This window comes from Geospiza fortis, unplaced genomic scaffold (genome assembly GCF_000277835.1).
Source record: "Geospiza fortis unplaced genomic scaffold, GeoFor_1.0 scaffold66, whole genome shotgun sequence".
NCBI lineage: Eukaryota > Metazoa > Chordata > Aves > Passeriformes > Thraupidae > Geospiza > Geospiza fortis.
The window spans coordinates 8,586,666-8,598,481 of record NW_005054312.1 but is presented as its reverse complement, the minus strand read 5'-3'; the positions used below and the strand labels follow the sequence as shown (position 1 = coordinate 8,598,481).

At 43.4% G+C, this 11,816-nt stretch overlaps 1 long non-coding RNA gene across 1 annotated transcript; it reads right to left on the bottom strand.

Annotated features, from left to right (window-relative positions):
• Nucleotides 1–5,507: 5,507 nt before the first annotated feature.
• LOC102044181 lies at nucleotides 5,508–8,555 on the bottom strand. The gene is made up of 3 exons (XR_265296.1): nucleotides 8,366–8,555; nucleotides 8,201–8,246; nucleotides 5,508–6,222 (listed from the first exon to the last, which is right to left on the bottom strand). It is a non-coding gene; the product is annotated as an uncharacterized LOC102044181 (long non-coding RNA).
• Nucleotides 8,556–11,816: the final 3,261 nt, after the last annotated feature.

The window sequence follows — 11,816 nt, the reverse complement described above, 5'->3', positions numbered from 1 at the left end:
TTAATTTAAAATTGTAGCAATTCGGAGGGGTGGGGAGGGTTTACATTCTCAATTTCAGGGGAGGCTCCTGCCTTCCTTAGCAGACTCCTGTCTTTCCAAACCAAGACAACCTTTCATACCTAGACTTTCTCGCTGTTAGAAACAGAGGTGGACTTTTGAGAAAGTGAAATGTGTATCCCCCAACACTCCTGACACATCACCACTGGGAGAACCTATCTTCTTTGGAATACACACAAGCTTCCCTTGTCCTGCCCTACAATGGCCACTTCCTATGCCATGCTGTGGTTGTATTAACACAGACCATTCCAAGTAACCTTGTGTACCAAACACTGGCAGCTGGCTAATATCCAAGTTATCAGTTGATTTCTCCCTGCAGTAGCAGATCAAGTTGCAAGTTGAGCTGTTGTTAAAAATACATTTCCTTCTCATTCTCCTTAAAAGGCAGTGGAAGCACAAGTGTCTAGGACACAACTATATATTCATTGTTTACTGGTTAACTCCTGGCTTGTAGAAGCAGATTTTCCAGGCGTAGATCACAGTTTCCTTTTCTAGAGAATTGGGCAGCTGGACATATGCCTACAGCTGTTTGCACAGGTCACTTCTTTCTTCTTTGAGATACTCCCTTCACAACACATGAGCAACACACACAGCCCTTGGCAACCTGGAGAGTGAAATACAGAGACCCGGGGGGGTGTGGGGGTGAAGGGGAGGGAAATAAATAACCCCACCATGGGTGTGATCTCAAATCTATTGACGTTAAAGGAAGTGATTTCAACATGCACCATCTATTCTGCAAAGAGGTGCCAAACTAACTCTAAGCTATTGGGCTTTCCAAAAGCTCCACAAAGACCATGTTTATAAATTGGTGTTGTATGGATGACAACTGTTGTGATAACTCCTGGTCAGTAAGCATTAAAATAAGATCCTTTTTCCAGCAGTGTGCTTGGCTGCAGCAAGAGCTATTTGTAGGTACCAGGGATTGGGGGTAATGACAAAGCTCTGTCTGGATGGAGAGAGAAAGGAGAGACAATAAATAAAGGAATTAGCCTGAGGAATATTTCAACCATGGTTCCGTAAATATCAAAGGTAAGGAAAGATCTTACAGTAGGAATTGTCTCCAATTTGGACATAGCAATATCTGAGTACTTTTCATCCAGCAAATTTTTAACACTGTCTATGAAGGAACTTTATATCATTCTTCCTGCTGCAGTAGGAAGTGTTGCTTAAGCCCAACATTTTAAAATACCTCTGCCATGGAGAGATGAGCAGGTGACTCAGAACAAACATGCAGACCTCATCTTGGCCCTTGGATAGGTGCTGTCATATCACAGTATGTTTGTGAAACCAACAGCCACAATATGCTTCTGGAAAAAAGCATGCCAGCCAGAGGGCAGATCTGCTTGCACAGTCAGTGCACCTGGCATTACAGCCTGTGCTGCAATCCAGACCATCTATAGGTACCAACCATCTATGAAGGGAGAAGTTCAAGGAGCTGGGACATCCCTCAGGATGGGCTCAGGATGGGACGTGCTGCCTGCTGCTGTACCAAAGCCAGCTGAATGACGGCTCAGAACAAGGTGCAGTTTTTGTGTCAACAATGGAATCATTAATACATGTGTCTGCAGGCTTCACACCAAATCCCTTTCTTGGAACAATGCAAAGGGAGCTAAAGGGGTATTTTTTGTTGAACCTAAGGCTGAGCTCCCCTGCTCCAGACTGCAGCACACAGACAGTGGGAAGTGTGTGCGGACAGACAGGACTTTGCTCTCTAAACCAGGCTGGCTCCTTGCCCAAGCCTCAAATGCAGCCTGTGAGGATTTGACTGCAGACAATTTGATGGATACTGTGTGGGTGCTGGAGGCAAAAGAAGCCAAGAAAATGAAATATATGTCTGTCAGTTGCACTGTTTCCTGAGACATTTAATACAAATCCTTCATGTCTGTAAATATACTCTGCATGCTGCAATAGGTAAGGTGTGGTTTTAAGTGTGCTACTATGAGAAAAGCATGCAATACATAAACCAAAACTGAGAGTGTTTCATCTACAGATGAAATCAGATAGCATCATTCCTTAAAAGTGGTAATATCATCCATGTGATGAATTAATTTATTTCTGCAAACAGGTCATAAATTATATGTCAGCACAGTAATCCCCATTTATCCCATTCTTTGACCTCCTCTGCAATATGCCTACTGAGTCTTTTCTACCTGCACTGCTTTTAACTTTATCAAGTGCCTTAAGCCCTCTGAATTTTGATCATCAATTGCCAACAACTGCAGTGATTAAACTGAAGCCTGAACCATCCTCATTACTAAAAACTCACCACTTGCCTTTTCTGCAAATCCCATTTCAACAGCATTCCTCTCCTCTTCCCCCTTGTCTGTGTCTGAATGAAAAAAATATGTGGGACCATTTCCCAGGGTTAATTTTTAATAGTATCCTCACTGCTGCAGCAGATGAAGTCATTTATTATCCAGCAGGCAGCATGCTAACATGCTAGGCAGTGGCAAATGCTGAAGGAGGTGACTCAGGCATAAGCAATCAGGCAGAGTTGTGCATTCCCACCTGCCAGACGGCTCAGCGCACAGAGCCCAGCACGGCATTTTAGTTTACCCTACACATGCATCTTCATCCAAGGGACACCTGGACTCCAGCCATGCAGCCAGTGAGCTTTATGTGCTTCACAGTCGTGTGCAAAGCACATACACAAACAGAGGCCAGCCCTCCCTCCACCTGGGCACTCTTTTCCTCTAAGAAAAGTGGTCATCCCTGCTGCAGCAATGTGTCAGACCAGGCAGTTTGGCCCTAAATAACACTTTGTGATCTCAGGCAGACTGAGCCTCAGCCTACCCACCTGTAAAACAGGTTTAATGGTAGTTGGCTTTTTTAATAGAAAAGCTGGGAGGATTACTTCATGTCTGAGATCTCTAGATGAGAATTGCTTAGTTGCAGAGAGCAGTTTAAAGGAACAGCTGAAAATTAGGGCCAGAGCAGGCTAGCAGCCCAGCGAGCAGGTAGAAATGACTACAGAAGCTGCACTGTTCTTGTCTCATTACCCAAGAGTCTCAGAAAGTCTGGGATGCAGATGATTCACAAACCAGAAAGTGCTTTTGAATTACTTATTAAGTAGGATTCATGTTGCTTTTACTGCTCTGGGATGCACAAGGTCGGGCTGCAGAATCCCTTTTGCCATCTCCTCAGAGTGAAATGTGGTGGTAATGGAGGGTTCACTCACCCATGTATCTATCACAGTTGTATTTCTGCCTCCACAGAGTAGACCAAAGGCCACTGAAGAAGTACGTGAACCCTCCCTGTATCTGCAGTAAGCTTTGGATCAGACCTCCGTAAGCCAACAAGGACGTGCAGCTAAACATGCTACAACAAGTTCACTGGCATGTGCTGATCTGCAGGAGAGCCAGTCTGAGTGTGCTCCTGAAAACCAGGAAGATCTTGACTAAGAAGGCAGCAGCTTCCTGCTTCGTCCTCACCGGAGCACACCAGTGCTGCTTAAAAGAGGAAAGGGAGCAGTTCTGAACCCATTCCCTCACCTATTCACCGTCCCAGAGAAGCCAGAGGGAGGGTATTGCTTTACTCTAAATTCACTTTGAGATCACCTAAGTCCCCCAAATCCCACTGCTAGTAAGCTCCAATGATTAAACAGCTCACTGAAGGGAAAGTACAGCTAACACCTTCTATCCCCATCAAAGCATACTGCTGATGAGAACTGGGAAATCACCCAGTGTTAATACAACATCTGGAGATTAACACAAGCTATGATAGTCAATGGCTGAAATTCCATCAGTCACTTGGATTCATGTAACATTTGTGATCAGTGTTTTCGTACGCTAACCTCAGTATTTCCCCAAGTGAAGTCTGCTGACTGAAAGTAGGAAACACAAAGTTGTGATTCTGAAACCAGAAAAGAAATTTGTAATATGTTGCTTTGGGCATCTCAGCTTAGGAATTTTGCAGGAGGTCTGACTTCTGAAATGTTTAGCACTGAGGGCCCCTTGAAAGCCCTCAGAGAGTATCTGGGTGATTTGCACACACACACACACACAGTTGCACCACTGCTGAGCTCATGAACATCTGCCTGAAAGGTTACCTAGAACATGAAATGGACACGCACCAGTCTTGCAAGATGCAAATGACTGCAGGTCCTCTTCTGTTTTTCACCTTCCCTGATGGAGAAGCAGCAGCGGAAAGGGGATGACCAAACTGCAGACAAAAACACCAAGATGCTGTGGTCAACTTTATGGCTTCGGTGTGGGAAAGTTCTGTAATAAGGAAAGGGGTAACTGCCAGCAAGAAGATAATCTGTGTGAAATAGATGTAGAAATACCCTGGAGAGGTCAACTATGTCCTGTCTCTGACTGAAGGGATGATTTCTAGCCCTCTGCTGCTCTTGAAGGCATTTGTATGAGAGGACTATGCCCTCACCTTTACTAGGGATTTCAGGACAGCCTAGACAGGATAATGACACAAGAGCAGAGCCTCACAGCCAAGGAAACCTTTCAGTATCTAACCTGGATCTCACTTGATGTGGGAATACTGCTACCACCATAAGGTCCCAGGGAGCTCTATAACTCAGGATCTTTAGCTCTGACAATGAGCAGCTGCACTGCAGGACAGTGTCTACCTCTGCTATAAATAACCTCAAGGCTGAGGTCACCTATGGACTTGGTTACTGCAGCAGCATGTATTTGAGGAAATCATAGAGAGGGATGGAGGGGGAGCTGGAAACACTGCACAAGAGCATCAGGAAGAGGCTGCCACAGAGGAAAACACCTGTCCATAATGGAAAGGACCAAATTAGCAAGATTTACTAAGGTTGGGTAGGAATAGAGCATACACTGGTGTGTTAAGAACACTAAGAAGCAGAGAGATGCTGGGAAGGCTGGATTCTATCCTCCTCTCCAGTCTGATTTTATATTTTATTTTATTTTATTTTATTTTATTTTATTTTATTTTATTTTATTTTATTTTATTTTATTTTATTTTATTTTATTTTATTTTATTTTATTTTATTTTATTTTATTTTATTTTATTTTATTTTATTTTATTTCTGCTTCACATCAGCTTTACTTGCTTGCATAGATAGGAACCAAGGCTCAGGGCATCTCCTTACAGTAGAATGAAAACCAGAATTTAGTGAGGGAATTAACAGACGAGAAGAAAAGGCTCAGCAGCTTGAGCATGATGATGAGAAGGAGGGCTGCATGGTAGAGTTAGAGACAATGTGTGGCCAGTATATTAAAAACAGTCAAAGGAAAAGGAACCAGTAGTTTAACTGGATAAACACAAATGTCTTTAATCCTATCTAGTTCTACCATGTGTGCATGCCTGAATCATGCTGTGCAACACTGCTTTGAAATTTCTGCAAGAAAGAGATGTAGTGAGCAATTGTTCTTTGATGCTAAGGGGAAGAAAAACAGCATTAGCTGATGAAGAAGAAGAGTATTTTAAAAAGAATACCAACAATCTTTGTGTCTTCTCCAGGAGAACATGTGGGATGGTCTGAGATTTCAGTAGAAACTCATCTGGTACAGAGAGGCCTTGAACTACACAGATAAATCTGTTGCACATCAGTGAATGCAGAAATGATATAGAGCACAAGACATCCCTTAGCAACTCATCCCACTTCCACTCTGGAAATCTGGCTCCTGCCAGCAAAAGTGACAGATGACCCAGAGCATGGCAAGTGATCCAAACTGTCCCATAAAAAAACATGGTAGCATATCAGTTGCAAAGGGTTCAAACTTTTCTGTAGAGTTTGAAAAAGAAAATCACATGGGGACTAAAGAGCACAAGGGCTTCTGAACAAAACATAAGGCTTCCAGCTTCCACAGACCTGAGTTATTGCTGTATGAAGACGAAGGCAAAAGCCCTCTCTCAGAGTGCAGTGATCTGAAGATCAGGCTCCAAGGGAATGATTGACATTCCATTCAGGCTGACAGCTAACAAAAGCTCCTGTACATATGCCAGCAAGCCACTGCCAGGAAAATCAGTGTTGCTCCCAACTTGCAGATTTCTGCATTACCAGGCCTCCTACTGTAGCTGACCCTTGCTGATCCACGCTGGCAGGCACAGCAGAGTGGAAGGAGACACAGGACCTCACCAACCCTGGCAGCTCTTGATGAGGTGGGGACATTTCTTGAAAGAATCAGTGTCATTTCTAAGTGTCTCAGGCTCCAGATTCGGCACATGATCAGCTACAACTCCCTGGAAAAAGCACAAATAGCCAAAAAGAACATTTGCTGGGGGCTTAAGCAAACACCCACAGGAACAAACGGGACACTGCAGAGGGCAGTGTGCTTCAGATCAGACTGAAATTATCAGGCACCTGTAGAAAGCCACTCTGCTTGTAAATACCCAGAGATCAAACCCTTATCTCATCTCTCCCCCCTGTTCACCCCACACAGCAAAATCTGAAGCCCAACCATCCCATTATCCACTCAGGGGAGGGCCTCATGTTACCAACTATTGCATACCACATCTAGGGAGATGTGATAGCTTTTCATTCCCACAGTGCCTCTAGAAGGAGTCTGACTGGGAAATGACCAGTCTCTGAATTATGTCTTTTGTGTGTGTGTTTGGGTTGTGGGGTTTTTAATAGCAAAAAAAGGAATCAGCAGCTGTCTGTATTTTTAAACTATGGAACATGAATCTCCTTCCACTTCCAAGCTCTGATTACAAAGTCTTTAATTTCTGTGATACCAGAGCATCGTCTCTGCAAGTTTCTATTCTCAGTTCAAAATTGACCAAATCCAACTGTTAGCAAAATTTATTTCAGTCAACAGAAATCTTTTCTCTCTCTAGTTTTGGTGGGGCTTGAGCCAGGCACTTGGCAAGATGCTGCCTTTCTTATTTCAAAAAGGAAATCCATCATAAGAAAGGTCTTGTCCTGGATCAGATAACACTCCAGAAGTGACGACTTTGCTCTGCTCAACAAGAACCTTCTGCAGCATTTCAAATGGTTTGGTTGAAAGAAACCTGAGCACAATTATTAAGTAGAATTTAATTCAATATTAATGCCATTATTTTGGGGATTAAAAACAAAGTGGTCCCATTCACTGCTTGAGTCATCTGAAGCAATGCCATGCCTTTGAAGATAATATAGAGGAAGATTTTGTTGATTTATTGAGGACTGATTAATTAATTCAGTGTTTTCTTTTGTTAATTGATGATTCCAGGAGATCTTTCCAGTTCAGTGTCAGTCTTAAAAACCCTTTGCAGTTGGACTGCTGTTTCCAAATCTTAAGTATCTCCAAGATTCCCAGGCCCTTGAGATGACAGTACACATTTGTGGCATTTAACACTTGTGATGTCTCTTGTGGCTCTCTCTTGGTACAACCTGCAGTAAGGATAAGCCCACTGACTTTTCCCAGTCTCTAGGAAACTGTGTTAAATTGTAGTGTTGAACAGTTTTAGCTTGGTTCCTTTGAGATGACTTTCATTTATCTCAAGGTTTCTTTGTGTTGCAGGAGACTCAGATTTTTCCCAAGTCTTTTTATAGTCAGTCACTCACAGTACAAGAATTCATTGTCAAGAGTGAACTCTAGCTTTGCATCTCACATAGATTTATCTGATACATTAAGAGTTTATTTTCAAAGGCTTCTTTCCAAGTCATGCTATTGTCAGGGTTTGTTATCTAGCAGCATTTTCTCTACAACCTCGCCAGGAAACTAGAAGAGAATTGTCCATGAGTCACGAGAATTTTACCTGTGCATTCAGCTAGGCCCCAGGCAGCTCAGAAAGCTGGCCACTGTTTCTCAAGCATTAGTACTAGTGCACGAACAGCATAAATTTTAACTGGGAGAGAGTGTTTTTAAAATAGAAGGGGGAACATACACTTCAGTCCATCACACAGTTGGAACTGTGTTACTTGTGGCTCAAATCAGTAGTCAAGGGATTAAGAAACTTTCATCTTTTCCTTCACTTTTCAAATCTGTCCCACAGAAGACATCCTTTCCAGCTCCAGAGTAAAGCATATCCTAGACCCACTCCAGATCTAGAAATGAGCCTATCCTCAGCACAGGGTAGTTCTGCTGGCCTCTGTGTGCAAACAACAGTTTTCAAAACTGTCCTCCTCTGAGCTAATAAACTCAGCTTTTATTTCCTCCTGAAGTGGTAACTATGACAGTTTCCCCTCTCTGCCCTCAGCTGATTCCCTTTGCCATTTCTACATTCACTCACTAACCCAAGCAAGCTGAGTGGAAATGAGTCTGTCCTTCGCAGAAGCATCCCTGTAAAGAGAATGGGTTTGACTTACTTCACTTAAAAAAGAATAAAGAAGGACAGTAAAACAATGGAGACTGTCAGAGAATGCAAGCCAAATTAATTTCAGAATTGGTTCATCCTTTACTGGCATCTTCAGAGTTGCATCAGCTTGGAGGAAATGGATTTGTCTTTGTGTTTCTGAGAATCCAGCCTTTTTTCAATTCTTCTGAACACTTCCTTCTTTCCTTCTGATGCACTTCAGCTTTGATCGAAGTATCAGATAGGCCCACAAGGCAGATGACTTGCGCTGAATTGAACACAAACTTCTACTGACAGGTTCTGCTACCTAGATGATGCATGACACACAAGTGAACAAAACTGATAAGGTCTCAGCTTCTTTCCCTGTTATAGTAACAAAGCACCTTGTAATGATATATTTTTTCTGTTCCATAAGCTGGTTGCCATGATAAGTTACTTGTGTTACTCTGTCAGATACTACAAGGAAACAATTTGCATTCCCTAGAAAGATAGAAATTTTTCAAAGTTGATTACTTATCAGTTTGCTTTCTGCCATGGCACTACTCATCCTCTAAGCTCAGGGAGAGATGGGCAAGAAAACATCCCAGTATGAGAAAAGGACTTGCAGGTTTCTTGAGTCTAGTGTATCTTCAGGAGGATTAAATTAAAAAATCATGAAGAATATTGTGCAATGGGGAAGCAAGACTCACAAAGATCTCTGCTTCTCTCAGTATGCTGTCAGAGACATTGTCAGAGGGAGCACAGTGACAGAGCCTTCCTTGCAAACGCTTTCCAGTAAAGTTTCAGTCACACAGAAAAAGCATGCATTCAGGAAAACAGGCTAGGGTAAGCTCAAAAGCCATGGAAAGAACCAGAAAGCAATCTGCATGATTAAAAGTCAGGTGAACTTGTAGATATAGTGACAACAGGAGACCCAGAACAACAATAGCAACTGACACCACTAATCTACTCTCTGTGTCTGCTGAGAACTAATAAACCCTCCAGTATATCAAAAATATATGGTGGATATCTGGATGTATTTAAGTATGTATCCTTGTGAAGCTAGAAAAATTACTGTTACCTACTTTGCTGATGATTTGGAGGATCACAAGAAGACCTTTTCATACTCTTTTAAGTTTTTTACTAGGGAGAAAGAAAGAAAGAATAATTCAATTTAGGTGTTTCTAGTAAAAATCACTCCAAAAAAGACTCTAATTTTTAAAATGTAGCTTTGATCTGTAGCTGATGAGGAAGTCCAGCTGCTCACTAAGCTCTTGGCATGTCTGTATGTCACACAGTGGACAGCTCTAAGTTTATGTCTTGTCTACAATTCCCCTCTTACAGAAGTTAAAGAGGGGATGAAAATATCAAGCAGGTAATTTTGGGTCACAGCACCTATAAAAATCAGTAATGTACCTTTACAGACTGAATTTAGTGTGCTGGTACAAAAAGCCATGACAGGATAAGCATGTCAATGAGTTATGGCCTTCCAACTGCAAGCTGCATACAGTTTGGTGAAAACAATAATGAAAAATTGAAGGTGTGGGAATTGAAGGTATTTCAACTCCACTGCACATTTTGGTTTTGGTGTTTTACTGTAGCAGTAAGGACCTAAGATACTCTCACTTTCCTTTTCATTGCCCTGCATGCCAGTGGACCCAGTATTTGGTTAGCCTTCCTTTCCTGTCAAGCAAGGCTCACAACAGTTAGAGCACTGCAAGCCAGACATTTTCCAAGAATTCAACTCAAATTTGGAGAAAGGAAGGGATAATCTGCTCAGGAACAACAATTTTTTTACAAATAGAATGGGCTATGACCTCAGAAAGTGTAAATCTGTGCCCTGACAAAAGCAATGGAGTTACTTTGCCACAGCTGAGGCTCTAATCTCAGTATTTTGCTTTTTTATCAAAAAGTAGAAGAGGAAAGAAGACACTTTTAAGCTATTATTATTCTCTGTGTCTTTGCAAGTCTGTGCCATCACCCTCCTGCCATTGTGTGGCTGTGACTCACCAATAGGTGATTCCATCTCTGTCTTCCAGCAGCCTGCAAACAAATAGTCCTCGGGTATCTTACAGCCTGATGTGATCTGGCACTGAAGAATGAGCAAGAGAGAGGCAGTTTCACTCTCCTCTTCGGGTGTTTCTTGGTTCTTGTAGGTCACTGAGAAGCCCAGGAAGCAGGAAACTGAGGGCCATAGCTGTGCCTATTTTACTACCTATTTGGTGCTTGCTTCCTGACAAGTTCTTCTGGGCCACCTAGGTACCAAAAAAGAGAAGCCTGTTTTCAGGGTGCTTCAAAAAGCAAGATTCCTGCATGCTCCAGTACCCTGCCTGCTCGTTAGACACGGCTACAACAAGACGAGACAGGTAGCCCGGAGAGGCGGCGCACGGTGCGTGCGTGTGGCTGCCTGCGGAGGAGCCCCTCACCTTTGTGCGTGTGCGCCGCTCTGCCCTCGGCTCGCTCCGGAGCGATGCTGGCTCTCCCTCAGCTGCGGCCCTCGCCTCCCTGCAGAACCGAGCGCTCACTCAGAGTCAGGAGGGCTTGTTAGAAGCAAGGGAAGAGTTTCGAGGTAGGTTAAAGCTTCAGCCTTTTTGTTTGGACCCGTCTGTTAGCGTGCTGGTTTTTGGAAAAGTGCTCCGGCAGGTTTGCTTGTGCTGGTGCAACACGTTTGTGAGACCTGAGAAAACCTGCACAACTCTCTCTACGGGTATCCTTAGAACGTGTTTAATCGGTTCTTGATACAAGCTCTGCAGGGCATGAGCTTTCTTTTTATTATGTGTCAAGCATAGTATCTAGAACAATGGTTTTTAGATCGATTTTCAGATTACTAGATGCTTTTCTAATGGAAACAATAAATTGTGAAAGTGTGCTTGAAACGTATGTCAGAGAGAACAGTGCTTTTCCAGTACCAGGAGTGTGTACTTTATTTGGCATCGTATTCTGCATCAAAGCTTGATTACTTCTGCAAGCTGCTGGAAAATACAGTGACTATGCAATCCACTCTATCCAGTTTCCAAATAGTAATAGGGGAATCACAGTGCCCAGAGTAGAAAATGTTTGGTGTACTGTGACAGAATGGGAAGCCCTGCATTGACAGACCCGATTTCAGGGCATGAAGCTTGAGTCCATCAATATTTACTAGCTCTGCTTCAGCGGTGCTCCTTGTGGCACCCAAATAGGATCAGACGAGAGCCTTTCGACATGCTTGGACCTTCATCTGAAATTGCAGTCATTCTGCTCAGACCGTGCATATCTCTGCTGCTAAGCCTAACTGAACCCCATCTGCCTTAAACAGAGCCAATTCAGGTGTCTTTTCTTTTGTGGCCTTAATTGCACTTGAATAATTTGGAGTAATCATTTTTTCTAGGCATTTCCAGGGGGCACATAAATGCACCCTGCAAGCCGAGTTTAGCGCATCGCGTTATCAGGCAGGACCGTGACCGGCAATCAACGCTACATTTCAGGGGGCTCTCGTCCTCTCCCCAGAACGCCTCCGTGGGGCGCCGACAAAGGCAGCGCAGCCCCGGGCAGTCCCGCGGGGAAGGGCGGGCTGCGGGAGCGGCGGCCGCCAGGCCTTC